Source organism: Polyodon spathula, chromosome 13 (genome assembly GCF_017654505.1).
Source record: "Polyodon spathula isolate WHYD16114869_AA chromosome 13, ASM1765450v1, whole genome shotgun sequence".
Taxonomy (NCBI): Eukaryota; Metazoa; Chordata; class Actinopteri; order Acipenseriformes; family Polyodontidae; genus Polyodon; species Polyodon spathula.
Window position 1 is genome coordinate 33,040,113 of NC_054546.1, and position 14,104 is coordinate 33,054,216.

Sequence of the window (14,104 nt, forward strand, 5' to 3'; positions counted from 1 at the left end):
ACACCTCCACAAAGCAATGGGAGTCCATTTATTTACATAAGCACTGCTGTTAAATGCTTTTCTTTTCCCCCAATGCAGCAACCTTAATGTCAGCTAAACTCTACATATATTAATTTCCAAAGCCCATGCTAACAGTATGTTTCTTTATGCAGTAAAAGAAGTGATTATATATAAATAGGAAATTTCTCCTTGCATTAATTTCCTGCTCGCGACTCAAAAAGGCCTTCTAAAAAGAATGATAATGTTCATTATTGGCCATCCAATTCTGAGCCATGTCAAATCCACAATCAAAACCTCATTACTTTCCATGCAAACCTTTAACCACAGGCAATGTTCTTTGTGAGGTATGAGCTCTTATTGAATTTAGTGAATGTACAGTGAATCATCTTTTTATTGCATCTAAACATAATCACATAATTTCCATGAGCTTACTTTTTATAACTGAAGTTGAATACATTGATGGCACTTGACACTTTGGTCTTTTTTTTTCTTCTTTTTTTAAATATTACATTTTTAAAAAAGTAGTGCAATAATGAATTTAGAGTTAGGCAATCACTTTCTGTTGAATTATTGAAAGCACTGCATAAGGCATGCAGAGTTACTATAAACTTAAACGTAAAACAAAAAAAATTGTTGGCCTGAGTAAAATGTATGTAAAAGTTTTGTCAAAACAGTCCACACCTGTGTGTGTGTGTGGTGTGTCTATATATATATATATATATATATATATATATATATATATATATATATATATATATATGAAAATAAAAGAAAACGAGGGTTACAAAGACGATACAAAAGTCAACTTCCCAATGTTTCTGTATGTTTAACATACCTTTGTGAAGGAAAAGTGTTTGAAAACAGTGGAGTTACTTCCAACCAATCTGTTAATGTGTTTGTGATATACTACATAGTTAATTATGTAACTATCTACTTTTTTATAAATATTGTGAGCAGGGAGAAGGTAAATTCCTTCCTGCCAAAGAAAAGCATGCGTAGTGAAAAACTGTGTTTTTGTTTTGTTTGTAAACAGCTTAGCTGTCCTGTTTATTAGTTAGGTTCCTGTCCTGTGTTTAGTTAGTACTCCGAACAGAGTTAGGTGTTGTTTTTGTTTATTTTTGTTTATTAAAAATAACGTGTCTGCACGTAAATCCATTTCTGTGTCCTAGATCATAATTTAAAGGTGCTATGAACGTGAGTCTCGGCTCGTTTACAATATATATATATATAGTATATATACTGATAATTTTGCAATGGTCTCTGACATACACATGTGGAGACCTTTTTTTAAATTCCATGGCCAAATAATTTTAATATACACTTTATATATATATATTGTATACGATACATATATATATATATATATATATATATATATATATATATATATATATATATATATACACATACACACCTCTGGAAAAAATTAAGAGACCACTGCAAAATTATCAGTTTCTCTGGTTTTACTATTTATAGGTATGTGTTTGGGTAAAATGAACATTTTTGTTTTATTCTATAAACTACTGACAACATTTCTCCCAAATTCCAAATAAAAATATTGTCATTTAGAGCATTTATTTGCAGAAAATGACAACTGGTCAAAATAACAAAAAAGATGCAGTGTTGTCAGACCTCGAATAATGCAAAGAAAATAAGTTCATATTCATTTTTAAACAACACAATACTAATGTTTTAACTTAGGAAGAGTTCAGAAATCAATATTTGGTGGAATAACCCTGATTTTCAATCACAGCTTTCATGCGTCTTGGCATGCTCTCCACCAGTCTTTCACATTGATGTTGGGTGACTGTATGCCACTCCTGGCGCAAAAATTCAAGCAGCTCGGCTTTGTTTGATGGCTTGTGAGCATCCATCTTCCTCTTGATCACATTCCAGAGGTTTTCAATGGGGTTTAGGTCTGGAGATTGGGCTGGCCATGACAGGGTCTTGATCTGGTGGTCCTCCATCCACACCTTGACTTGGCTTGATTCTGCCAAAGCTGATTCCAGCTTGATGAAGCACCCCCAGATCATCACCGATCCTCATGCCTCTCCAAAGCTGACCCGATTCCAGCCTTGCTGAAGCACCCCCAGATCATCACCGATCCTCCACCACATTTCACAGTGGGTGCGAGACACTGTGGCCAGGCCTCTCCAGGTCTCTGTCTAACCATTAGACGACCAGGTGTTGGGCGAAGCTGAAAATTTGACTCATCTGGGGGTGCTTCAGCAAGGCTGGAATCGGGCAGATTTGTCTTTGTGAAGGACGCATGAATCAAGCCAAGTACAAGGTTGTCCTGGAAGAAAACTTGCTTCCTTCTGCTCTGACAATGTTCCCCAACTCTGAGGATTGGTTTTTTCCAGCAGGACAATGCTCCATGCCACACAACCAGGTCAATCAAAGTGTGGATGGAGGACCACCAGATCAAGACCCTGTCATGGCCAGCCCAATCTCCAGACCTGAACCCCATTGAATACCTCTGGAATGTGATCAAGAGGAAGATGGATGCTCACAAGCCATCAAACAAAGCCGAGCTGCTTGAATTTTTGCGCCAGGAGTGGCATAAAGTCACCCAACATCAATGTGAAAGACTGGTGGAGAGCATGCCAAGACGCATGAAAGCTGTGATTGAAAATCAGGGTTATTCCACCAAATATTGATTTCTGAACTCTTCCTAAGTTAAAACATTAGTATTGTGTTGTTTAAAAATGAATATGAACTTATTTTCTTTGCATTATTCGAGGTCTGACAACACTGCATCTTTTTTGTTATTTTGACCAGTTGTCATTTTCTGCAAATAAATGCTCTAAATGACAATATTTTTATTTGGAATTTGGGAGAAATGTTGTCAGTAGTTTATAGAATAAAACAAAAATGTTCATTTTAACCAAACACATACCTATAAATAGTAAAACCAGAGAAACTGATAATTTTGCAGTGGTCTCTTAATTTTTTCCAGAGGTATATATATATTAGTAATTATTATTATGTTTAAACAAACAGTTATCCAGATTATAGCAATTCATATAAATATGGAATCAAATTCACACAATTACATAGCATTGATGTTTGTATTAGAGAAAATTGAATAAATGATTCTCTTTTTTCTAAAGATAACATGATAAACCTAATTCTTCATTAATTCCTTCAGGTTGTACTGTTTTGAGATAGAAAATCCATTTTGCTTCACACTGAAGTAATTCGATTTACAATAAATTAAAAAATGATTTTTAGTACTGTATTACCTAATACGAATTTCAAAACCCTACATATTAATGTCATGCTGTTGTTGTGGTTCTGTCAACAGTTAGAAATACCCAAACAAAGCATTTCAGGCTCTGCAGCTCGGCATGTACAGGTATAGTAAAACCATAGCATTGTTAAAATTGTCTTGCTGTCTGTGTATTTTATGAACTCCATCAATCACAGATTACGTATAAATCAGCAATATGAACTGCTTCCAAGGACACTCTCCAGAGGGATTAGGAGTTAATTCTATGATCTCTGCAAGGTACAATAAGGGATTGATCAGAAAAAGCCAATTTTATGAAACACGTTTTCTGAAAAGTACATTTCATGAGTTTTGAGTTGAGACATGACATGTTTTAAAAGCTGGATGTTTTTCATAGGTGACTTGCTGGGTAGCGATGAGCTGGTTAGCTGCAATACAGAAATTGTATTCCAGAGTTACAAACACCAAACTTACAAACTGACCAGCCTACAAACAACCTCCATTCCCGTAACTCTGGGGCTGTAGTGTATTAATAATACAAGTGTATCAGTAGGTATAGTGTGAATCATGCAGCATTTCCAAAAAGCTCTGTCATGGATTCTAAGATAAAACTATAAGATCTTATTTGACTAAATATTGTAATAGTTTTACCTTATCCCTTTCCTGTCCAGTGTCCAATGTATTTGACATTGAGAAAATAGTCATTAAATAGGTAAGGGCAGTAAAGGGTTAAAACTTTTAGAAACCAAGTCAAGCATGCAAAGGCATTAGCTAAAGCATTTGTCAACTTGACCTTGTGGTGGATTTGATACACTTATACCCAATGGGAATAAGCCACAGCTGGATATTTTTACAGCACTGCAGAATCTGCTGGGATGGCATCAACCACTAATAGGTGGTTATTGTGATTACCCCTAAAAATAAGTGCTTGATGCAATCCAAGAGGATTCAACGGTGCTTTAAAATGCTTTGATAAAATCCAGCTGTGTCTTTATCCTGGCGGGTTGTAGGTTGATCAAATCAACCTCTTAGTTTAATATAATTGTATCTTAAAATGAAAATATAGGAAATCTTTGTTGAACTCAGATATCATGAAAATGATACTGAAGCTAAAGGTTAACTTTTGACAGAGCTTAATGAGCAATTCATGAATTGTGATTATTTTATTTTATACACAGTAGGGAAAAAATGATACACTGTAGCGTGAATGGAAGGAAGAGTATCAGTACATAGGGTAAAATAAGGACAGCCTAGTCTATATTCAAAGTAGTGTCTTTATGTAGGTCTCAATAGCACTTTTTCAGGATCACAATACAGTACACGATAGACAGTACATGATTATAGCACCAGTCTTGGCAGACACCGCAGCTGTTTTTAAATTGATTGTATGTGTGCTTCCACAGAACTTGAGGGATGGACTGCTCAATCAGTTTAGTAATACCTAGCAAGGAGTGTGAGTAGGGTCAAATGTGGTTGCTTAAGTATTTACTCTACTTATTCAGGATGCTGGGGGGGAGGGGTTTGTAATATTTCTCGTGCATCCAAGAAACAAATAAGTGGAATGCAGGTGGTCATCAAAAGGCCACAGATAGTGTGAAAATATAATGTCTACATGCATAGTAGGATTCTGTCCTCCACATATCAGCCTCTCAATTACTTTATCCTATTTATTCTAGTGTTGCCTAGTTGTACTTCAGTGATTAACTAATTTGTACTTGCGTTGACTTATAAAATAATAGTCAGTGCAGTGCAACATAGTTTTTCGAATCTCATATACGCTGAGTTTTTGAGATCTTGGCTAGGTGCATACAGGGAGAAATATTGCCTGTGGACAGTGAACCTCATCGATAGTTGAGCAATCCTTTCTGTAGACTAGTCAGGAAACATTTGTTTCAATGAAAAGAGAAAATTAGCCAGACAGCAGAACAAAGGTTGCTCATTGATCTCCAGTCTTCCAGATTGGTAAAGGGTTTTTAAATCAGGTAGCAAAAAGCAAAAAGCAAAATGCAAAAAAACCAACCACGTGTCATAACACTAGCAATAGGATAAAGGGACACCATGGGCAGACAGGACGACTGTTCTGGAGGAATGTATGAGCATTCCTCAAGGTTGACTGCCTTTAAATCGTCAGGGAAGTTAGGGGTGGCATATAATATGGCATCAAGTTTACAATCGTTTTGGCTATATATTTAATACTTTTGTCCATTCAAGAGTTTGAAAAAAAATCCTCTTGTATGCAGCATGAAAGCATTTTTTTTAAAAAGGAAACAATACAGTCAAAGCCATTCATATTTGATATTCCAATGGCAGGTTTTATCAGCCCAGCTTCTTACCCTTGCTGGATATAAGCATGTGTAGTTAGTCTGATTCACTACTGGTATTAATGTCAGTGGAGGAGTAATATTTTCCACGACTAATGTAGTTGATGACATTAGGTTGAATAGCAGAAATGGTGTCAAGGGATGTGGTATTTATTATTATCGGTCATATTTATCTCAGCTATCATTCTAACAAGGTACAGGCAAGTCAGCCTATATTGTGAATTTTAAAAATAAAAAGTTTGTGACTGACCTTGCAAACACGATAAGACAAGTGAATGCTTCTAATCCACGTTATCTGCAGCCAGATGGAAGAAATATTCTATTTGACAGCACTGCCAGAAAGCTATCTGTCTTAGTCATCAAAGGAAAGCCATTGCTTCTGTATATAATAACTGTATTTAGTTTCTGTCATCAGTCATCAGACACCACTCTGAGGAATCACTGTCTGACTGGATTGTGAACCATTTTAATTTCAATTTCTCTTGTGAAAGTTTTAGATAGCTAGTGATTTAGAAGGGTTGGGAGTATTGTGGGTGGAGATAGACACTGACAGATTAGTTAAAATGATTGCTAGAGAGATGTCTAGTAAATGAATTAAATCTAGCTTCAGGAAGTCTTGATTTATAGTGTGATGAGTGTTTAGTTACACATTTTTTTTGAACATTTGAAGTACTGTGTAGCATCTTAACACAGTTGGTAAAAAGTTTGGATTTGCCAATCTCAATCCGATTTCACTGTTACTTTTAATCTGGCTTCTTAGATTTTTTTTCAGCTTCTAACTATCTCATGCCAACTGCTGTTTCTCAAATGTAGGAATGTAGGAAGGATGTTAGACAGCATCTGTCCACTACGCTCCCTTGGTGTTTGTGCTTATGTCACAGAAAACAATACAAGCAGTGTATTGAAACCACTGTGCAGTAAATTGTGACTTATTTTAAAACAGGAAAACAACTAGTGTCAAGGTGAAGCTCTGAAAAGTTTTATCAGAATTTGCATGTTTCCCCCTTGTGTTATAAATATTTGATATACTCAGATTACTAATGATGAAGGCTGTAGTAAATTATGACACTATTGTCTGGGACTTTACACATCTGCTGGATATGATACAATAGAATGTCTGTAGGGTGTCAACTGTTCTAAATACTGATGTGGTTATGTGTTCCACTTGTGAACTCAGGTGGAGGAGCGTCCTCCAGTCCCTCCATCCCGCCGGGTTTCTCCACCCCGTCTGTCCGTCCCCTCTCCTTCCCCGCTCATCTTCCGACCCCCCAGGTCCCTCCATCCTCCCCCTCAAAAAAGAAAAAAAAAATACGTACTTTGTTTTTGAAATAAAAAAAAAAAAAAAAAAACTAACTTAAAACAAAATAACAAAAAAAAAAAAAGACGAGAAACCGAAAACTAAATAAAAGAAACTAAAAAAAAAACGCTGAAACTAAAAAAACTCTAACTATAAAACTAAAAAAAAAAGTACAAACTTAAAAAAAACTAAAAAAAAATAAAAAAAAAAAAAAAAACTTAAAAAAAAATAAAATAAAATAAAAAAAAAAAAAAAAAAGAAAACGAAAAAAACAAAAAAAAAACAAAACTACTTCAGATACTAATGAGGAAGCTTTAGTATTATGACACTATTGTCTGGGACTTTACACATCTGCTGGATATGATACAATAGAATGTCTGTAGGGTGTCAACTGTTCTAAATACTGATGTGGTTATGTGTTCCACTTGTGAACTCAGGTGGAGGCTAAGCTAGAACCCCAGTGGTGAAAGATTAGCATATTAACCCTTTTTGCTACATTTGCCAGGTCATTGCATCCTGTCCTTCACAAATTAATTCATCCAGTTAACCAGCAGCCAGGTCCTTCCTATGAAAGAGTAACTAGGGTGTGGTAACTAAAACAAATGGTGAGTCTAAACAACATTACACAAGTTGTTTCATAGCAATATCCATACCACATGCATGGGGATATATGGAAGATGCAAATGCATGATAGACTGATATGAGGATGCAATTTCTTACACCTATAAAGCAATGGGGAAAATTAAAAAAAAAAAAAAAATTGAAAAAATATATTTATTTTATTTCCAAAATGACTTTTACCAGCAATATTTATTTTATTTTTTTTATAATTCATGCATGAACGGTTCACTTGACATTGCACTTGACATACTATTTTAGGGTAGTTCTTTGTTTTGTTCCATTTTTCTGTAAATCTGTCTTTACTGCAAGAGCTGCTTCAAGATTGTCGGTAGAAATAGACATGGCAGGACTGACTTTGATATCGTTGCTTTCAAATCACATACAGGCAGAGAGTAGATGGGGCACAGTGGAATGGTTATATTGTTAAATTGGGATTTGAAGCTACTTCAAATGGGATTCTGTAGCTGTTCCAGGCTTCTTGTTGTATTGTGCAAGGGGATATAGTGTGATACATGTGGGCTCAAACTTTCATCTTTAATGAGACAACAGAGGTACATATTAATGGAAGTATGTATTTTCATTCTATGCTGGTGCTCCGAGAACTGAGATGAGAATAAATAAAATGGTATTGGTCTCCAATCCATGAATTCTAACTCAAACTAATTGAGAACAGTTAACTGGAGATAAATTAGAATCCTGTTCTAATCACAGTCAGACTCTGGAGTTTTTAGCCTACATGTTTAATTGGAGTATGGAGTATGTATCTATATGTATTTCATTACTTCAGGGAAAAAGCTTAAACAGTGAGCTGTCTTAGTCATGGAGTGTTACTGGTCTTGGACTGAATGATGTATTACACAGTATCACATTTTTAATATCCCTACAGAAATGATTACAGGCATGTCAATAAGGTTTTACCAGCAAGGCGAAATTTTCCTTTAACGTATCTTGTCTATTGTTGTATCCGTTGTTAATGTCCATTGGAACAGTGGGATCGCTATAACTGCACTGTCCCTCATTTGACTGATTTGTTATCCCCCACAGTCAAAGAAATCCCCAGTGATGAATACATTGTGGAGCCGGTCATACAAACATCCATCACATTTTACATTTTTATATTAACATATCCGTACATCTTTATATTAACATTATTTAGTTTAAGTTACTTGGCATATTAGATTCTGGGGATATATGGGAGTATCTGTCTCTCTGCAAACCACACTCTGTAAACCAGTCAATATAATTTACAATGATACACTTATCCAATTTTCATGAAACTATTAATTGCTGTTCTCTACTATTCAATACATACTGTTGTTATATGCCACAGTTATGTCATAGTGGTAGCTCTGTACAGCTGTGGTGGGGGGTGTACGTTACTGACATACTTGTTAATTATGCTAAATGCACCCGTGATATCTATCGTATCCTTGCTGCAAGTAAGGCTGTGTTTTTTGTTTATATAACAGATCTCATAGTCTTCCTAGAGGGTTGATAGTCGGCATTTGGACGTCAGATATTTCTGTATCTTGGAAAATTGCTGATGTCTCATGAGGGACAGTCTCAAAAGCCATTGCTCTAACAGCTGGTTTTACAACCCCTGATTAGCACATTTACACAGTTGATATTGCTTATATAAGCTGAATACTTTCCCTCCCAGATATTATTCTAACAAGCATAACCTTGGGAACTGATCTTGAATGGCCATTTCCTTATTAAAATTATAAAAACAAACTGTGCTAAGTTTTTTGTGCTGTTTGTTGCAATTTATTTGAAAGAGGAAAGTTAATGCTGAGACGTTTGCTCAGAGGCGTTTTGATTTTTAATTACGCCAATTGCCTGTTCGGGAGCCTGGCTGAACCCAGCTGTAGGGATTATTTCTAAACACAGTCTCAGGGTGGTTAATTAGAAATAACTGAAGCTGCATCCGTGTTCGTTGTACTGAATGCTGAAAACCAGTCGTGTGGAGGGGGTACTACTGTATGTATTGTTTGTATTGAAAGCCTACTATACGGTACTTACTGCTACAGTGCAAATTCACTAGCTTTTTTTATTTAATCTCTGGAGGACTGTGTTTGAATCCATGGCAAGGAGCAAGTTAAATGTGTTTTGGTTTTCTCCTATTACTAAACCAACATACAATGCAGCCCAATTGACAATATCTGCTTGCAAGAGGCCCAGGGTTGAATGGCAGTGGTGTTCTGGTCTGGACTGGGGTGTGTTCACTTGCAGAGCTATGAGGTGAAGTTCTCACGGAGTCTGCAGGTGAAGGCTCCATGTTATCCCCCAAAAGGGACACTTTAAAGTTTTCCATATGTCTAGTGAATTGCTTGAATATATAAGGTTCAAATAGAATGGAAATGTAGATAGTTACACAATTAACTGTGTAGTATATCACAAACACGTTAATAGATTTAAATAAAAATAAGTGAGTGTATTCAAAAGGCTGCAAATAAGTGAGTGTCTGCAAAAGGCTGCAAATACCTCCAGTGTTTGTTTTCAAATACTTTCCCTTCACAAGCATACAGTTAAACATACAGAAACATTAGGAGGTTAGCTCTTTTGAGCAAATATATATATATATATATATATATATATATATATATATATATATATATATATATAATATATATATACACGCACAAACCTGGAATAACTGAAAATGAGTCTGGTTGTAAAAAATCAAAAACAAAAGCAGACTCAAAATATCTAACTCTGCGTGCCTTATGCAGTTCTTTCATAACTTCAAGAGAAAGTGATTGTCCAAAATCTAAATTCATTATTGACCTATTTTTTAAAATGTAATATTAAAAAAAAAAGAAAAGAAAAAAGACCTTTCAAGTGCCATCAATGTACTCAACTGCAGCTATTAAAAATAGATTCATGGAAATTATGTTTTAGATGCATTAAAAAGATAGCTGTACATTCACTAAATTCAATAAGAGCTCATACCTCACAAAGAGCATTGCTTGTGGCTAAAGCTTTGCATGGAATGTAATGAGGTTTTGATTGTGGGTTTGACATGGCTCAGAATTGGATGACTAATGATGAAGATTGAGAAGGGCTTTTTGAGTGGCGAACAGGAAATTAATGCAAGAAGAAATTCCCATTTCTGAGTAACCACCTCTTTTATTGCATAAAGGAACATACTGTTAGCATGGGCTTTGGAAATGAATGGATGTAGAGTTTAGCTGACATTAAGGTTGTTGCATTGGGGGAAAAGAAAAGCATTTAACAGCAGCGTTTATGTAAATAAATGGACCCCCCATTGCTTTGTGGAGGTGTTAGGGTCATTTGGAAGATATTTTTGTATCTGCTGAAAATGTTTTGTGGCCTCCAGTTTTGGAACCAGTGCTTTATAGCCACAAATCCTTTTTTTTTATATTTTCTGTCATCTAGAAACTATAAGATGGCCACCATTTAGGGATCATTTGACTTTTTGCATTCCGGATGATTTAAGACTTGGTACTTGATACATAACTTTATTCTTTTGTAACCTGGCTGTTGTACGAGGAGAATTAGTCCTGTCGTGACAGTTATTTTCTACAGCTGACTTTTAGTTTCTGCTTGAGTCAGTACACTTTGAGTTATTGTCTTAATCTTTGGGACTCCAGTTGTCTATTAAAAATGAATCCTTTAACTTCTGCGTTATTTTAACTTTTGGACATATCAATGATACAGCTCAGGTAAGAATGCTTTTTGTAGCATTAGATCTCGCTCTGTATTTGATAAAAAAAAAAAAAAAACCTGCTCGGGAGTTACTGGAGGCAAGATTTAAAGGTGTTAGCTGGTAAGCTTTTCAATCTACTTTTTTAGCAACTGTTCCACTTGAAAAGGCTTTGTGATTGAATTAGGAATGCATCCTTCATCCACTGTTGAGTTTTTAGTCATTAAGAAATAACAGTACACAATCTTGTCAGCAACCCCCAGCAGGATCCCTCTTCTCCTGCACTGTTCAGGTTGGTAACATTTTGGTTTATGGACACACAGCAGGCTCTCAATTGGCTAGTTCAATGCTCTGCCTGCCTGCTGAATGCTTGGAAACACAGCAGGGAGAACATTGTACCCAGTGTGTCTTTTATATGAATAGCTTTAAGCTGAAAGAGTTTAAAACTATAGACTTATTGTATTGGCATTTTATATTTATATTTTTTGTATTAAGGTGTGCTTTCCAGAGATATGTGTTTGTTTCTTCCTCCCTTAGATTCCTAAGTCGATCAAAAATTCTAAAATTGAATACTAAAAAGGGTAGCTTTAAAAATCAAATATGCTCAGTGAGGATACTTTACTTCAGTCAGTGACAGGCAAATTACAGATCAATTATTAAAATGAATTATAAATATTTATGCTGTAGAACATCTGAAAAATGTAGTTAAATATTTAATGCTAATGTTAGCTTTTAATTAAAATGAAAATTAAATATAGATCTCGGTGTGTGTGTGTGTGTGTGTGTGTGTGTGTACTGGTAATATATACTTCGTATATATGTGTGTGTTTGTGTGTGTGTGTGTGTAATGGTGTTGAACAACATTAGAAATACCTACACTAGCCTAAAGGAATCAGAACAATTGATTGATAAAGGAATTGCCAGTGTTGTGGAAAGTGTTTCTGTATTGAAAAAAAAAACATAGAAATACAGACAAAAGCAATCATTACAATAGGCATCCAGACCAGGACCGATGTTTTATTGCTACTGCTTTTTGTGTTAAAGATAACAAAATTAATTTTAAAAAGCTATATATTAAAACAATACAGAATGGGCACGCAGAGTTGCAATAAAACATTTGCAAACATAACATGTGCATATAATTTAGTAAAATAATTGCAAATTGCTTTTTAAATGTCTTTTGTGGGATTTGAATAATAATTTAAAAAAAACACACAATTTTTTAGACACATTGTTCTAGATATGTCCTTGCCATCATCAAAGTTATACAATTAAAACAGTTGTTGTAAACAGGTATTGAAATCTCAGCAAATACTGCACTGATGGTAAGCCACACCAATTCTAATGCTACATTGGAATTACTACTGACAGGAGAAGAAGCGTTTCTGTTTTGCTTACTATCTAAAACCTTTTGTCAAGTAAAAACACAGTAGGCACCATCCTTGTGACCAGCTTCATACAAAGATCAGCTCTCGCTATTAAAGAGACCTGGGTATGGCTCAAGTATTACAGTTAACAAATGTATTCTCCTTCTTGTTTAGAATCACATGTTTCACTTTCTGTGTCATCCTGAAAAGCACCGTTTTAAACTCACTTGTAATATCTATACTGTGACTCAAACTATTTTTCAGGGCCCGATCCAATGAGAAGGCATGTTCTGGTGCCAAACAAACCATCACATTTGGAAGAGGGTTTTTGACATAAAGCAAATATCTGTTTGAATCAAATCTACCATAATACACAGTGTGCAGTGAAACTAATAAGGGAATATCTGTAATTAGATGCTGCCTTCCAAAGCTGCATTCACAATGCTTTTATTTTTTTATTTTTAATTAAGTAGATGCTTTAAGAAATGTGGTCAGCATTGAGTGTTCATTCATGCTGAAATTCAAATTTTGCCAATCCTAACTCAAGTCCATTGTAACCCTGTACTGCAATGTAACACCTGTTAGTCTCCTTGAATAAAGGCATCTGCCAAAAGAAGAAGAAGAAGAAGATGTGGCAATCAAACTGACACATTCTCAAATCCTCCAAATTGTTGTTACTACCATTTATTTCTGGAAAAAAAAATAATTCTTAAACAAATAATACAATTAAAAAACAATTTAAGACTTATTTGCACGTCCGCACAAAAGATCTGTTACCCATGGAGGACATCTACAAAATGCCATTTCAAGGGTTTGCCATTTCCCATCCAGAATGCCTAGCCAGATTTCATGCGTAATGCGACAGAAAATAGCAGACGACAAGCATCAAATTATTATTTTCTATCAACAACCAATTAACATACATGTTTAGGACTTAAAAAAAACCTACTGACACCATCCACTCAGAAGCTAATTTCATTGTTGAGAAGAGCTGTGTGTGTGTTTGCTCACAATTTTCTTTTTTTAAAGGTCCCTGCAAACAAACATTGTTTTTTTTTGCTATTAATCACACAGTTATTTAACCATTACATATGGGAATAGGATTAATGAAGTCATTCATTTTTCTTTTATGGATTAAACAATGCTGTTTGGTGTGGAGCGCTCTGAATTCAAAGCATGGTGAACCCATTATTGTGACATCACTGTTACAAGCTGGGTTTGTACACTTAGTATAAAATGTCACATGAAAAGTACAGCTTATAACTTGGAAATATAAAATAACGATTTAATGACCTTCACCTGCTAAATTTGGAGTTTATCCGTCAGTGTTTTCACAAGCTCTTCTGCTAAAAACCTGTTGATCTGTTCATTTGAATCATCTAGCATTTTTACCTTCGGGTTCGATACAGTTCTGCATGTAAAAAATATATATTTTATAGAAAAAGCGATTTCATGTTGCAGTTTATTATAAAAGAACAATTTTATAGTGTTTTTAAGCAAAAATGTAATTACCCTACAATGAGAAGAGTTTTATTACAAAATTAAATAGAAAAATTATAATACGAATAAAAATTTACAACCTCTAATAAACCATTTCCT

The 14,104-nt window shown here is 35.0% G+C and overlaps 1 protein-coding gene across 1 annotated transcript in view; it reads left to right on the forward strand.

Moving 5' to 3' along the window:
* The window catches only part of cep89 (centrosomal protein 89), a 100,612-nt gene that overhangs the window by 48,249 nt on the left and 38,259 nt on the right, over positions 1-14,104 (forward strand). The window lies entirely within an intron of this gene.